A 14707-nucleotide genomic window follows, 5' to 3' on the forward strand; every position below is an offset into this window, starting at 1 on the left:
AATTTTGGTGGATGGAGTTTAAATTCGCAAAGGAAGAAAGTTGAGATTCAGGTAAGACTGTGTATTGCAACGGTGGACTTCCTGACCCCAGAGCACCTGAACTGAACTTGCCTGTCTAGGACAAGCCAAACCAATGGATGGTTAAAGCCTATCTTTTCCCTGATTAAGGCACTAGGAGTTAGCTGACTGTGAGCTCCTGACTGGCTCCACACCGAGGAGCAGAAGAGTAACTGGCCCCTTTCCCCAAGCCCACTGCTGTCTGCATAAAACTTTGCAACAGTGTCCCAGTCTCTTAGGAGTAAGTGCTCTGCATCCTCACATCACTTCAGGATGACATCCAGCTGAACTGAACTTCATGTTCTGGCTCATTTTCATGGTCCATGGTGCACGCTGTTCTCTCTGCCTGGACCACACTCTCTTCAATGTCAAATTGGAGCTGAAGCACATCTCCTTGCAAAGATACTCCCAGGTGTCTGTAAAATGGGAACTTGCCCATCACCATGACTTCATATTTGATTAAAGACACTCACTTCATGTCTGTGCTCCATTTCAGAGTGTGTTTCTTAACACCAAGGACTGTTTCTGTCTCGCTCACCAACATACTCCTAGTTCTTCCTTTGCACATGGTAGATCATCAGTAAACATATATTTTAATATACAAATGAGGGAATTCCCTGGTGGTCTAGTAGTTAGAACTCCGAGCTTCCACTGCAGGGGGCACTTAATTCCCCTGGTTGGGGAACTAAGACCCCACATGGTGAGAGGAATGGCAAAAAAGGCACCCACAAGTATACGGATGAACAAGCGATTGAGCTCATGTGGGCACAAGAGGGTGAAGCCAACAGTAAGACAGAGACATTAAGTTGCTTTTCAGAAAAGTGGACGCAGTCCTGCTGACCCACTGATTTAAGTCTCCCTGGAAGTAACTGCATACATGTTCAGAGTGCCTGGATGATGGTATAAATGTCCAGTCTGTGGTTTCAGAAGATGGGGCAGCAGGATCACTGTGTATAGAAGCCAAGTCCTTATCCTCATCAGCACAGGGAGTAAGGAGACCAGGATGAACATTTTTTGTCTTTATGGAGGTATATAATTGACATATCTAGTTGTAAATTTTAAACTGTTGCAATTTATGCCAAATTTAGGGAGCTATGTGAAGAGAATCATTACTATGAGAGGAGTTAATAAGTGATTTTTGATGATCACTATTGCTACAGTTGGAGAAGGCAATGCCAACCCACTTTAGTACTCTTGCCTGGAAAATCCCATGGATGGAGGAGCCTGGTAGCCTACAGTCCATGGGGTTGCAAACAGTCAGACACAACTGAGTGACTTCACTTTTACTTTCATGCATTGGAGAAAGAAATGGCAACCCACTCCAGTATTGTTGCCTGGAGAATCCCAGGGACGGGGTAGCCTGGTGGGCTGCCATCTGTGGGGTCGCACAGAGTCAAACACGACTGAAGTGACTTAGCAGCAGCAGCAGCAGCATTGCTAGAGTAGATTGCCCAGTTTTAGTAAACTGCAAACAAAGCTTCAAGAATCCTTGCTATTACCCCAACCATTTTAGTTAAGTTCAATTATTTTTTTTCTTTTCTACTCTCTGCTGCCTGCCAAGAGCAGGAGTAAAAAAATCTGGATTACTTGGCATTTATTGAGTAAACAGCATTTCATTTTTACACAAACGTTGACATTAATTAAGTCTTCTAACATCTGGGATGTAGGTAAATGTTCTGCTAATTTTGCGGAGGAGGAAATGAAATCACAGTGGCCTGGCAGGTTGCCAAGGTGACTGAACAAGTCAGTGTCAGGACTGGGAGTGCCACTCAGGAATTTTTGGCTGTGAATCTTCCATTCAACTAAATGAAACTCATAGGGGAAAAGCATATTGGGGATATATTCCTGTTTTCATGTTTCCTATCAAACTGGGAAGGCCCAGAATCTCATGAGAACTTCTGTTTCCAATCTCAATTTTATAAGTAAGTGAATCACAGTAAACATCACACAGGCATTTCCAGTGTCATACATTCATGTGGATCAGAATTTTGAAAAATAGTTTTACTTTCTCTTCCTTTTTTCTCTATATTATATTATTTTATTTTTGTTCCTTAAAAATGCATTTCAATCCATGGAGGTCAACTCTTTAAAGAAAATCATTGTGATTAAAAATGAAGGCCCTCCAAATAGATGTCACGTTTTTTTAAATTTCTAAAGCCATTTTGTAGTATGTGTTGTTTTGGTCATATGGCACAAATCAAAAATATGAAAAAAAAAACATTTATCTATCTTAGAAAAAAATTGCATCATAATTGCTTAAAAATTTATAGTGTAAGATCTAGATAATATAAGGCAAGTCAAGTGCAAATTAGACTCATCCTTTTCGCCCTTGTGGTCCCGTAGTTCTCATATTCAGGTTTACTGTGGACAGAGGGAAATTGCCATGGACAGTAATGGTGGGGATTGAGGCAGCCTAGGCTCTGGCACATGACCATGTGGGCTCCCGCTTATGTCTATGGCAGACACACTTAATGACCAAGGGCAAATCTTTTCCTTCTTTGTGTTTCAGCACCCTCATCTATAAAATGAGGGTGCTAACAGTCACCACCTCATAGGTCTTTGTGGGGATTCAATGCATTGGTCCATGTAAGGCTTTTTTTAAAAAAAAAAATTTACATTTAATAAATGCAATACATTTAGAAAGATGTCTGGCACACAGCTATACCATATAAGTATCCGTTATTAATACTGTTTGGGATGTAATTGCTATATCTTCCATTTCTAAAATTAGTCCTAGATAAATGTTCTCTGTGCTGTAGAACACATTAAGGACTGAGGAGGAAAAGAAATATCGTTTGAGCAGGAGAGGGAGATGCAGTTTGGCAGAAGGCCAGGTTTCCATCCGTAGCTTATTTCTGTAACATTTCCATAAACTTCCCTTGAGTACAATGAGAAACTGTGTAAAGCCATACTCCTGGCTTTGAATGAACCTACAGCACAGGGGAATTCTCACAGTAAAACTGAAGAAGCTGGCTAAGACTGTACAGCTCCTTTTCCCTCATCAGAATGAATACAGGAAAATGTGGGCGTATCATTTTTAGCATATTTTAAAGTTGTTCTCAGACAGTAGCCAATTTTGATAAACATTTGCTAGAGGAATGGCAAACATGACTTGCCATTATATTGGGCTTCATGAAAATCTGACACCTGGAAATAAGCAACCTTTATTCTGTCACTTTGGAGATGGACATAGCTGATGAAAGGTGCTCCTTGATAAATAAGAAAATGTGTGTAGGGCATGGGCTTTAAAACTACAGCTAGATGCTCCAAGGAAGAATTTAAGGGAAAGGAAACATAATTTTTTAATTGAGTAATCGTCCCTGGAGGAGGTCATAGCAACTGACTCCTGTATTCTTGCCGGGAGAATCCCATGGACAGAGAAGACTCGAGGGTTACAGTCCATAGGGTCACAAAAAGTCAGACACGACTGAAGTGACTGAGCACAAGTACAATGAGCTTAATAGCTTCGCAGGTGGCTCAGTGGTGAAGAATCTGCCTGCCAATGTAGAGGACGCAGCTTCTTTCCCTGGGTCAGGAAGAGTCCCTGGAAAGGAAAATGGCAACCCATTCCAGTATTCTTGCCTGAGAAATCTCATGGATGGAGAAGCCTGGCAGCTGCAGTCCTTGGGATCGCAAAAGACCTCGACGTAATTTAGTGACTAAACAACTATAGGCTTAATAGTTTAAAATACAGTTCCAAATTTGGGGCTGCTATTTAATTTTAGATAGCATTTGAAACACAAGCACCAAAAAATATTGAAAATCTGAGAGTATTCAGTATATGTTACAAGTGTAGAGAATCGTGTACAACTACACTGAAAAAAAATTCTATAGTATATATGTAAAAGTATAATATTGTATCACTTTAGAGAAAATCTGAATTTGGAGGTATCGTTCTGCTTGTAAACTCAGGGACAGATTAGCTAGTATCTCCTTGAGTTTTTATTCTCCCATAAAAGCTGTGAAAATCATGGATTGCAGGGAGCTAGACTGCAGTGTTTGATGTAAAAAAAAAAGGCAGAATTCATCAAACTGAGATCAAATTGGCCTCTGTAACCGAGGACCCTATCTTGATTAGCCAGGTGGTTTTGCAGTGCCACCAAAAAATTGGAAATAATTGTGCTGTACTCAGCATTCATTTCAGGATTGCAAAATTTCCAACAAAGTTGTCTCCAGGCTGGACATTTGGGTGGTAAACTAGAAATGTATTGAATCATTCCATGCTATGTTCTCTGGGGTTTTTCTTGACAAACATCACCTTCCAGATGGAAAATCCTCCTTGTGAAACTTCTGGTAAGTGGATCTGTGTTTTCAAAGAGCGATTCTGTGGATGGATCTAGAGACTGTCATATAGAGTGAAGAAAGTCAGAAAGAGAAAACCAAGTATCATATATTAACCCACATACATAGAATCTAGAAAAATAATATAGGTGATCTTATTTGCAAAAGAGAAATAGAGATAAAAATGTAGAGAACAAACATTGGACCTCAAGGAGAGGGGGGAAGAGGGTAGTGGGATGAATTGGGAGATTGAGATTGTTATATATACACTATTGATACTATGTGTAAGATATATAACTAGTGAGAATGAGAACCCTATTCAGTGCTCCGAGGTGACCTAAATGGGAAGGAAATCCAAAAAAGAGGGGAGATATATATATATATATATATATATACACATATATATATGTGTGTGTGTGTGTGTGTGTGAGTGTGTGTGTGTGTGTGTGTGTATGCAACTATACTATAATAAAATTAATTTTAAAAGAAATATAAAAGATAAAAATAAATACAGGTGTAAACCAAAGAGCAGTTCTGGACATTCAATTTTGTTTTCAAATATGCCAATAGAAAAAAAAAAACCTTAAACAATGATATGCAATTTTCGGAAAGCAGACAGTTTCAGTGGTTCATGTACCATTCAAATTTTAGTCACTTTGCAACTGAAGTTGAATAAATGTCCTTGCATACAGAGGAAAAATGTAAATCTTACCATTTCATGAGGTCCAAGAGAAGAAAGCTTTTCTGGCTGCACTTTGTTAATTGTTAGATAATGATTCTATGTAGCCTAAAAACAGAACTCCTTTCAGAATTTCCCACTCATTCACTCGAGCCTTCTTTCCGATAACTACATTAAATTAGCTAAATATCCATTGAAAAATCCAACGAAAATCTGACTCTGTTTAGAGTTTGCTCTGTTTTCTTATAAATGCTCAGCTGAAACTGGGTCTCTTTGGAGCCATCTTCCCTTAAGTTCACAGAGCAGATTAGGTGGTCTGGGGACCAGCAGTAGTAACATCAACTCTTCAGGATCCTGGGCCACCCCCTGGTTTTCTGAGTTAGAATCTGTTCTCACAGAATCCCTAAAGAAGTTTGAGAAGTGCTACTCTTCAGTACTTAACTAGCCCCAGAAAGTAGCCAGCTCATAACAGGGGCTTGCTAAGTGTGCTTTTCGGTTGGCTGCTTGAAGAAACAATTTCACAGGAAGCTGATCATTAAGAGAGCTTGAGGAAAAAAAAAAAACCCAGCAACCTACTTCCATGAAAAATTCTAATTAGTGCTGAAAATTTAGTAATTTAAACTGTGGTCATCAAAGGAGGTGCAATGTTAATTTCCAAGGACAGTATTTAAAGGAATCTCATCCTGAATATAGCAGGAATTCTTTCATACCATCTGAGACTGAAAATCATCATTTTCTAGTGACTGGGAGGAGAGAAAGAAGGAAGGAACCCGTCCTTCTTCCTGGATGGGCTTACAGAGGCATGTTTAAATGGAACTTTCGCCTTTATAGTTGTACCACTGATACCGTGCCACATTTTTAGCATGCTTTTTTCAGATAGGGATGGTGATAAATTCTGACCATAGATTATTTGATGAGGATCAGTGCAGTAAATAAAGATGAATATGTGGTAGTTGCCTGTAATTTGAAAATAAACTTCCTAAAACAGAGGATGAGATGGATAGATGGCATCACTGAGTCAATGGACATGAGTTTAAGCAAACTCCAGGAAATAATGAAGGACAGGGAAGACTGGTGTGCTGTAATTCATCGGATCACAAAGAATCAGACACAACTTAATGACTGAACAACAACCACCACAACAAATCTTCTTCTGTAGTGCACAAACCTGGAGTGGCTCTCCCTATGGGGAGAACCCCCATATTTACCAGACAGGTCTCCTCCCTCTGGTACTTGCCTATATGCATGGTTACTAAGTTGCTCCAGTTGTGTTCAAATCTTTGTGATCCTATGAACTGTATCCTGCCAGGCTCCTCTGTCCAGGGGATTCTCCAGGCAAGAATACTGGAGCAGGTTGCCATGCCCTCCTCCAGAGGATTTTCCCCACCCAGGGATCTAACCCAGATCTCCTGCTTAGCAGGTGGATTCTTTCTTACTAGTGCCACACATAACCAAACTTGAATGCTGCCTGGCTGAGGAGCTTCGCTCCAACCACACAGACACCTTGTAGACACTGTAGCTGAATCATTTATGTCTAAGTGATTTGGGGAGAAGAAAGGATACATTTTGATTTTGGGGTAGTCCTTGTTGGAGAAGAAGGATCCAGGAGTGCCCAGCAGGAGATGGGCTACTGGGCAGAAACTCTTGGTTTAGTTTATAAATTACTCGTAGGGATGGTCTGAGCCAGAGAGATTCCTGAATTGACACAAAGTTAATCGGATCCTTGTTGATATATCTCTTTTTGTTTTCCACCTAGGAGTTCCTCTGTTGGTGTCCACTTGAGAATTCAGCTTCACACCTGTTTTAACCAATGGCCTCTAAGGAGGGAGGGCTAGAATTTAGGGGCTCTGAAAAAGGGGATCTTGCCCAATTTATTTCTCCCATGTGGCTGTAAATACTCAGTTTATGTAAAACTATAATAATTAAACACCAACATCTACAGGTTGCTGACAATGTCCGAGTTAAGCCATCAACTGCACCAATTGCACTTGGCTCCATCAGTAAGTAACCCCATCACAGAGGTAGTAGGTTTACTTCCCATTTTCTAGGAAACAGAGCTGCAGAGGTTAAGAAACATGCCCAGACCATACAATTTGTCAGGAACAGAACTGAGATTTGAGCTCCAACCTGACACAGCGTCCAGCATAGATAACTTTTGCTGTATTCCGTGGAACTGACTCTCCCACTCTCTCCAATTGCCCCTGGCTGTCTGGGAACATTTATTCAATACAGTTAAATAAACAGCAAACATCTATGTTACTGTTTTGATGACACTGAACTTGCTATATGTAGTCATCACTTTCACAGGGTTTTGTCCACTTTCCTTGGTTGAGCTAAACAGAATTCAAAGCAATTCAAAGGAACATTGGCTACAGTGCACGATTTACGACTTTGCCCAGGTTTCTTAGTTTACAAATTGGAAGCAGCCCTGTACTCTCTCAGAAACCCTTTCAATGTTTGAAAAGAGGTATATATAAAATGCCATTACTTCTAGCCCTTTAAGTTGTCTAATCACAAGTGAAAATAACCAGGGTGAGCTTTTAGATAGAACAGCCCTTTTAGGCCTAGGATAAGACACTTTGGAGCACAAATTAACCCTGTTGATGCTTGGTGCCCCCAAAGTCTCTTGGGAATTGGTTGTCTTAAATTGTAGAATAATAATGCCAGTTTCTTGAATTTCCATCTATATTTCTGGAAACTAATTTAACTGAAATAAGAACATTTTCATGTGTTTTTCCAGCAGGTGAAAGTTGAATGTTAACTACTTAAATGACTTTCACATTTATATTTGTTTAAAAATCATTTTTAATAATTTAAATACTTTTAAAATAATTTGTTAAATAATGAAAAATTATTTTTTCATTAACATTTTTTCTTATATATCCTTTATATTTTCCCACAGTTACGTGATCAAAATGTTTCAGGCTAGTGATGCAAAGTACTTTAAAGCTAATGGTACAAACATTGGATCAGAGTTATTAGATTTCTTTCCTTTTCATTGGCATGGGCTGTATGATTTAAAGAAAAAAAAAATCTATGACAGTAGTAAAATAAAAAATGTCCTGTGAGCCTGAACTTTATGAATGCCTATGGAAAATTTTCAGAAAAGGTAATCTTCTCCTTTAACTGTGAGAATATAGCTCCTAGTTTATGTGGAATTTAAGAATCAGCTTGCCTGAAAGACTTGCAGAAAAATTTCCAATCTCCTATGCTGCAGGGCCACTTGAACTATAAGGACTAGTATTCATTTGCAAAACAGCCTTGGAATGATCTAAACTGATCTGGCCTAAGAGAGAACTAGCTTTTCAGGATAGCTTTTGTGATGTATTTCAATATTAAAACCATACTTTATCTGTTTATAAACATATATAAAAATACATGTCCATTTAAAAAGTAAACTTCAGGTTTTATTTTGCCACAAGTTCTAAGACCCCAGTCTGGGAGAGTAACTCAATTCTCTCCACTTACTCTGGTTTGTACATAATTTTCAGTTCTCTGAACTGAAGGTTTAGTCCCGAGAAGACGCCCCCCATTACTATAGAGATGTATCTTGGATGTTTACTAATCTTTAAATTTACTCTGCACTTTAATTGGGTTCTTTTTTGGAAACCTGATTTAAATATTACGAACATCTAAATATCTTGTCAGGGGGTAAACACTGCTTTTGTAACCAGAGGATCAGTGGACTTGATTCCTAATTGTGCTTCCTTACAGAAAGAGGTTGGCATGTTTTAATACATGGAAGGTACTTAATATCTGTTTTGATGGGTGGAATAGAACCTTTTATATTCTCACAAAGGGACGTTCAACAGCTCAGTTAATCTAGGGTTTGTTCTACAGTCCTGAATCTACAAACTCTGCCAATTTTGAATATCATAAGTAAATAAAAGAGCGAAGACATTCTAACTCTCAAACAGTCTGAAGCCAAGAAAAAGAACAAAGAGAAAGGGAGCCAAATGCAAACATAATTACCCACCAGTGTTCTCTGTGTACACAGTTATATACCCAGGGCTCCCTGTGTACTTAACGATATACTCAATGTTCTTTGTGTTCATAATGACATATCCAGTTTTTTCTGTGTACACAGTTGTACACCCAGAGTTCTTTGTGTTTTGTGTTTGGAGTGAAATGGCTGTACAACCCACTAAGGGAAGCTTTGCAGTTCCAAGTTCATCTTTGGCACCATTTATTATTTCTATTCCCTTAGCCTACCATTTTCAGCTTAGCTGGAAGAGAGAAGTGAGTTTCTGAACAACTTAATTTTATGCTATATTTCTCATCTACCAATCGGAAACTGACAGCCATGACAAGAATGTCTTCACCTATCTACGTTTTTATTCATGTCTTTTAAGAATAGCTCTGCCACGCTCAAACAGTCTCAGCAGCAGTGAGACTCACAAAATACACACCTCTCTCTCTCTCTCTCTCCCCTTTTATTCAACCACTAGATAATTGAGATAAAAACATTTGAAATTGGAAATGGAGGAAAAGAGACAACATATTTTATACTCTGGATTTATATAAATAAAACATTTTATGCTCAACATTCATGAACATAGGTATTCAATTTACACATGTGTCTTCTTTAAGGTTCATCTTTATTACCTGCAATACTAACATCCCTGGACTTCACAATCTCTTGAGAAGTTAACTATATTAACACCATAATATTGCAAGACTCTGAAAAAAAAAATATTGCTAGACTCTGTAGCAGGTCAAATTTAAACTGGTTAAAAATGGGGTATTGACATGTGTCAATTTCCTCTTCCTGCTGCTGCTGCTAAGTCGCTTGAGTCGTATCCGACTCTGTGTGACCCCATAGACGGCAGCCCACCAGGCTTCCCCGTCGCTGGGATTCTCCAGGCAAGAACACTGGAGTGGGTTGCCATTTCCTTCTCCAATGCATGAAAGTGAAAAGTGAAAGTGAAGTCGCTCAGTCATATCCGACTCTATCGACCCTATGGACTGCAGCCTACCAGGCTCCTCCGTCCATGGGATTTTCCAGGCAAAAGTACTGGAGTGGGGTGCCATTGCCTTCTCCATTCCTCTTCCTACCAAAACCCAAATAAAATTACAGCAAAGAATTTTTTTTTAATCTGTTAACCCTTAAAGTCAATAGGGAGATGTCTAGCAAGCAACACCTTTACACTAATTTTGGACAAAGCTGGAGGAGTGATGTGTGACTTAGCAAAGCAGGAGAGATTACAAAAATTAAAATCTGAGTCTTCAGAGGTCACTTTTTTCCACAGACACTCTGAAAGAGTCACCATTTTGAGACACATGAAGAGTAAACTTCTTGTCTCCCCCTAGATCTAAAACCCCTCTCCCATTGACAGAAACCCTGGAAAATAAATCCAACCCCGGTGAAAGCATGTATGTAGTTAAGCAAACAAACTCTCAACATAGATATTTGGCGTTCCCCTCAAGGGAGAAGGTTGATGACCTGCTTGGCTCCTCTTCCTTCTTCCCTCCCTCTCTCACTCTCTGTCTTTCTTCCCACAGTATCTGCTGCTGCTGCTAAGTCACTTCAGTCGCGTCTGACTCTTAGCGATCCCATGGACTGCAGCCTACCAGGCTCCTCTGTCCATGGGATTTTCCAGGCAAGAGTGCTGGAGTGGGTTGCCATTGCCTTCTCCGACAGTATCTAATAAAATGCTTCCAAATGTTTGCATAAATGTAGAATTAAAAACTGGAATTGAATTTTAGAAAGCTTCATTTACAAAGGCTGTGTACATGGATCCAGGGAGACAATTTTTAGACTACTGTCCACTCTGTATACTACTTGAACTTCCTTAAAATTTTTCTAAGTCAGGTTCGTTTTTCGGTTCAGAGAACAGTAAACTGTTCAGAAAGTGGTTTGTTATCAGAAGGTGAGGCCCAAACTGGGATAGGCTTTTTGTTCTTATTATTTCCCCCCTGAGTTTCATTCATTATTCCTGATTTTGTATGTTCTATTACAACTTTTCTTACATCTGTTTTTACACTGCGTTATTCAGTCATAGGATACTTTTCCCACAAAGAGTAAGAGCTCTGTTACTGTCAGGCCTGTGATGCCAGCATGTGATTCTGAGGGTCTGCTATTACTTCTGGCACCCACCTTCCTACATCTGGATCACATCACGTCCTGTGTTAGGCCAGTGATGTCTGGAAAACTCAAAAAACAAACAAACAAAAAAAGAATTTCTTCCTTTTCTGTGTTTTCAACAAGCCACTGGGCTGAATTGTTCCTGAGTATCTATGTCTCACTCTCCACCTTTCCTGGCTTGAATCAAGGGTCAGTCCTTCAGGATTCCTGCCTCCCCCATGAGTTCAGTTGTGCTGAAGTAACCTAAAGTATCTTGTGCCTTAAGTTTAAGTCCAGAAATGACTGTTGTTCCTGCTTTCTGGTCATTATGACTTAGACAGATGCAGCAAAATGTCTTTATAAAGATGATTTATGTATCTCAGGTTATGTTCTCCAATTACATGATGTTTTGAATTCAAGATGTCCATCAGTATTATCATTTGAGCTTACTGGAAATGTTAACTATATATTTTGTTCAATTAATTGTTATTTTTATTACAATTACAATGTGTTTGTCTTCTTCCAAATGTATTTAAGATAAATCTGTTGTTGTTGTTCAGTTGCTAAGTCCTGTCCAACTCTTTGGGACTCCCATGGACTGCAACATGCCAAGTTTCCCTGTCCTTCACTATCTTCTAGAGTTTGCTCAAACTCATGTCCATTGAGTTGGTGATGCTATCTAACCATCTCATCCTCTGCCACCCCCTTCTCCTTTTGCCTGCCAGGCAATATATTTATTGAAATAATTAAAATTAAGTATAAGAAAAACAGGACAATTAGGAACAAAAATAGATTGATGTATTAATAATTTGAGGGGAGCAGAGAGGAAATATACAACTAGGTGCTTGAGATGGTCTGATTAACACAGCTCATGACTGAATTCAACTTTCAGTTTCCCGGCTGCTAAGTGAAAGAGAAAACATGTCATCTCACATAGATTCTTTTTCCTGACAGATGACTGCATGCATATAAGTCTGCAGAAACATTTTTCCTTAACTTAAACACAAACAGAAAATTTCTCTCTAGCTTTATAGAAAGATTTTTGAATGAGATAGTAAATGATGGGTTTTTTTTTACTAAAATTTAATAAAATTTTATGAAGAATCCTCTTCATTGACAGTTTAAATAGTTAGCATTACTTATTTGTTCCATGCTTGCATCTGGATAATAAAAATAACTCAGAGGAATAACATGGGGGGTGATTTCCTTCCTCTTAACCTAGACTTTTTGGTTTCCTGCTCAGGGGGCCACACAAGGGGAACCAGAATTAAATCTGTTAGGAGATACAAATGAGATAAGTCACCAAAGATTGGGGTTTCCCACCTCCCCAGTGTGGGTTCAGCCACAGTCATGGGCAGTAGAGTGGAAGAGGAGCTAAGGATGAGCAAAGCCAGTCCCCTCATCCACAGATGGAAACACTGAAGCCAAGAATGATGGGAGCCAGTTGGCTCAGGGGGCTGGATGTGTCACTCCAGCATCTGGACAAGCTCTCTCCCCTCCCGACTCATAGTAGAGGATCATGTGCCCTTCATTCGCCATCCTCACCTTTCTCTTTCAACCCCTAAGACACAAGCTCAGAAACTGGAATGAAGCTCTGTATGGTCAATGAATGGGGCTTCTCCAATGGCTCAGCAGTAAAGAATCCACCTGCACTGCAGGAACTGGAAGAGGCACTGCTTCGATCCCTGGGTGGAAAAGATCCCCTGGAGAAGGAAATGGCAATTGACTCCAATATTCTTTCCTAGAGAAATCCCATGGACAGACAGAGGAGCCTGGCAGGCTAGTCTGTAGGGTCACAAAGAGTGGGATATGACTGAAGCAACTTAGCACCTGTCAATAGTCAGTGAAATAGTCAATGAAATCCAAAGTATGCAATTTGCTTCAAGTTAACATGATGTGTGTCTTTTATAATCTTCTCATATTCAAAGTTCATGAACTATGGAACAGTCTCAATGTAATATCTTTTCAATAAAGATGACTTTTATAGCATATAACTAAATTTATTTACATCGCTATGCTGTTTCTTCTAATTTATCCAGCTTCAATTTATCAAAGAAGTGATTGAGAAATTTCAGAATGAGGTTCAAAGGATTCTTTGCTTGTATTTTCCCCTTTTCCTTCTTCTCATCCTCACCTCCTGCCCAGTTCCAGGGCACATTTCCTATAAAGCCTGTTCTCTATAGATGAAACCTGTAAAAATATATCATTACCTCACTGCATTTATTAAACAATTAGAAATTAGCAAGTTCTGACATTAAGATTTATTCCTGATTTTTGGTACATTCTATCTGCTTGGAGTATAGCAATTCTTGCTCCTCATGAGAAAGCATGGGAAGGCTATTATTTAGATAAAAATATGACACTGAGCAGCTGTCCCCCGAAAGCCCCCAAAATAGAGACAGCTCTGTTTGCTGACATTTCTTTCTTCTTCTCTGCCTTGCTCCTTGGCTCGCCAAGGCACAGATGCAAGGGTTGGTTATTTAAGCCACAATCCGGAGGGATTATTAAAATTCTCTTGAGCCAAATTTTCCAAAACACGAATGGGTTTCATAAATGTATATTAATCTGTTTAGCTTCAGATAATGAAAACACAGAACTCTGGTAGGAATCAAGTGGCTGGTGAAGCCCAAGCCCCGCCCCCAGGAATGTAACCAAAGCCGCTGAGGTGTTGGAATGTGGCCTTGGCGCTTCATGGGAGGTATTCTGAATGCAGAAGAACAGATCCAAATCCAGGACCTTGTAATTTGGGAAAGGCAGTTAAGTTCTGGTCTCTGTGTATCCTAAAGGACAAAAGAGAAACACCCTGGGTCATGCCTGAACTTGCGGACCGAGCCTTCCCTGAGACAATTTGAAGGTAAATGCCTTAGCCAGCGGTTGCTGAAGCGCAGTGAGCAGTGAGGCATTCGTGTCCTTGGTACCTGACCCCCTGTCTTGGTTAGCAACCTGCTGGGCCCCTGGTGACCACCACATGCATCAGGACAGGGCTGGCCCTTGGTTCCTGAGCACAGACCTAGAGTCTATTCCAGTGGGCTCTGTGCAGAGTCAGCCTAGGCTCTGACCCTGAGAGTAGGTCAAGCTGGGGCTATGTCATGGCTCACTTACTGATGTCAAACATATGTGTGTTTCTGTGTTTGAGGAGGAGAGTTTTGCACTGCTCTTATGAAGATGGTGCCAATAAAGACTTTTCTTTTGGATTGCCACCATATTGGAGTATCAAATCCAATGGAGTGACAAATGACTCTTCTAAGATCCTCTGGAGAAGGAAATGGCAACATACTCCAGTACTGCTTGGGAAATCCCATGGACAGAGGAGCCTATTGGGCTCCTTGGGGTCGAGAAAGAGTTGGACATGACTTAGCAACTAAACAGCAACAACAAACAACAGCCCCAGTGAGTATTAACAATTCATTTAGAGAACTTACTTTGTGTTGCCTAAAGTGTCTGGGAGGGCAAATGGTAGAGTGAAAAGTCTGCTTATTGGGGAATCCTAACCAAGCCAGGCTTCAGCAATACGTGAACCGTGAATTCCAGATGTTCAAGCTGGTTTTAGAAAAGGCAGAGGAACCAGAGATCAAATTGCCAACATCGAAAAAGCAAGAGAGTTCCAGAAAAACATCTATTTCTGC

Source organism: Bison bison, unplaced genomic scaffold, assembly GCF_000754665.1.
Source record: "Bison bison bison isolate TAMUID 2011002044 unplaced genomic scaffold, Bison_UMD1.0 scf7180017864461, whole genome shotgun sequence".
NCBI classification, from domain to species: domain Eukaryota; kingdom Metazoa; phylum Chordata; class Mammalia; order Artiodactyla; family Bovidae; genus Bison; species Bison bison.